The sequence below is a fragment of the Oryzias melastigma genome, linkage group LG2 (assembly GCF_002922805.2).
Source record: "Oryzias melastigma strain HK-1 linkage group LG2, ASM292280v2, whole genome shotgun sequence".
NCBI classification, from domain to species: domain Eukaryota; kingdom Metazoa; phylum Chordata; class Actinopteri; order Beloniformes; family Adrianichthyidae; genus Oryzias; species Oryzias melastigma.
This window is the reverse complement of record NC_050513.1, coordinates 20,347,716-20,349,944: the sequence shown is the minus strand read 5'-3', so window position 1 is coordinate 20,349,944 and position 2,229 is coordinate 20,347,716. Positions and strand designations below refer to the sequence as shown.

The window sequence follows — 2,229 nt, the reverse complement described above, 5'->3', positions numbered from 1 at the left end:
CTCCTCCTACTTTTATTAAGGCATCTGATTGGTCAGCTTATAACTTGAACAACTTGAACTACAGAAACAAATGTGGAAAAAATGAGGATTATCAAGAAAAGGTATCAGATCCAGAACGGTTATTCTGACCAACAGAAAGACTGAGTAACAGATGTGTATGTCTCTGTAGGACTCTATGGGAATCTGCAGGGTGGAGTCACTCAGTCCAGTTCTCTTATACAGTCAGTGGTGTGGACCAGAACCCAGAGGAAAACCATTGGTGCATATCCATTGGTGCATGCATCCAAGCTCACCCTCACCATGGCAACCAGGAGGTGGGTTCAGGCATAAACGTTTTTAAACTTATCCCAATCAGGAGACCTGCTGACTTGAGGAGACCTGCTGACATCATGAGACCTGATGATATTAGGCGTGTTTGAGATCCCCGGCGCCTCGCCTGCATTGTCGGCGAGACGAAGCTGCTGCTGGAGGGGGCGGAGAAAGGCCCCTAAGATGAGGGCGAATGACGAGACTGTACGAGATCCAGGAGTTGGGGGTTGTCCTCACCATTCGGCTGAAAGTTAATAAGCCACTCCTCCCAGTGTGATTTGTGCTGTTGTGTTTTTTATATTATTTATTAACATCTTTAAGTGTAAAACAGTTAATAAAATAGCCACAGGAATCATTGCATGTGCACTGTCCCAAATACATAAATAAAATTAAATCAAAGTTAAGTTTTAGAGGCAACAATAACAAATATGACCACAGATTATTTGGAATCTTGTTTAGTCAGTGATTCACTACCTTCCAGAAAAAGTAATAAAATACACCGATGTCCTTCATTTAGCGCCAGTTATTTCACACCGAACTACAAGAACTGTGTGGACACCGTTTCCCACAATGCATTGTTTTGTAGTCCTCAAGGCGGCCTGCAGCCAGCGCAGTACCTATTTTCTGGCTGTGCTGGCTTAGGAAGGCGCCTTGAACCTGCCCCTTTCTCGCGATACTTCGTGACGGCGGACATTTGACGTCAGTGCAAGAAACTAACCAACATGAACCGCGATCCAGGCGATCTGCGCAGCGCCTGTCATCTCAAACACGCCTATTATGAGACCTACTGACTTCAGGAGACCTGATGACATCATGAGACCTGATGATGTTATGAGACCTGCTGACTTCAGGAGACCTGATGATATTATGAGATCTGCTGACTTCAGGAGACCTGATGACATCATGAGACCTGATGACATCATGAAACTTGCAGCCATGGTCAGGAGGTTTGTTGCAGCAGCTTCTCTCTGGAAGAGATCTGCTGCAGCTCAGGTATGGAGAGCCGCAGGGTTCAAAAGAGTCTCTACCATTAAGGAGCCGACCTGAGGAACTAATTGGACTTTAATGAGGGGGTGGGAGAGTTCTGGTGTAGCTGTAAATTAATCAAACTCTGGTTTCTCCGGTTCCTCAGGTCCAGACCTCTGAGATGAACCACACACAGCAGGCAGGACCAGCATCCTCCTGTCAGAGCATCAGCAGCACCAGTCCAGACCGACTGATCCAGAACCAGAACCCAAAGACCCCACAGCTTTCACTTCCTTCTACAAATCCCCAGAGAAGCTCATGAATCCCAACCCAGAACCAGAACTCCAGGTTCTGGGTGGAGGCAGGGAGGAGTTCTGATGCAGGGGGTTCGGTTCTGGTTCTCCAATGGAACATTCCGACCTCCCCAGGCCTCCCAACTAACAGCATCACGTCACCATGACCCTCCACCCCCACCCCGGTCCAAAAGCCCCCCTCTCACCGTGTCCGCGCGCGTTCACGCTGCCTTCATCCCCAGCGAGGCCTCATCCTCATCACCGGTCCTTCCTAAGCTTCCCGGCCGGATGTGCGGCTCCACAGCCCGGCCGCAGCTGGGAGTCTCCCCGCTGCTCCGGCATGAGCTCCGGGGGAGCAGGAAAGGGAGGGGAGGGGGTCCGTTATTCCCGAAAACACGCGAGAAACACCGAATCTGACCCACGATCCACGAGCGGGGAGGACCGCGGCTTCCGCTGCAGCCTGGGAGCGATGTTTTCATCAGAGGCGGGAGGAGGAGGACGAGTGGGCGTGGCCTGCCGTCTGTCTGAGCGGATCACGTGGGACAGCGCCGCGCGCCGAAGTTAGCTTCTGCTTTGCAGCTTTACGCCCAGCCTGCGCCTGTTTCTATGATCGAGACCAGCTTCAGAGCAGCTTCCATAGACTGTATATAAGAACAACTGG

General features: G+C 50.9%; 1 protein-coding gene across 1 annotated transcript in view; it reads right to left on the bottom strand.

Moving 5' to 3' along the window:
* Positions 1-2,154, bottom strand: part of LOC112140227 (E3 ubiquitin-protein ligase HECW2) — a 21,818-nt gene extending 19,664 nt beyond the window's left edge. Inside the window, exon 1 of the mRNA XM_024263148.2 lies at positions 1,775-2,154. The gene's annotated coding sequence lies outside the window, so the exon portion shown is untranslated. The remainder of the gene's footprint in view (positions 1-1,774) is intronic.
* Between the last annotated feature and the right edge of the window lie 75 nt (positions 2,155-2,229).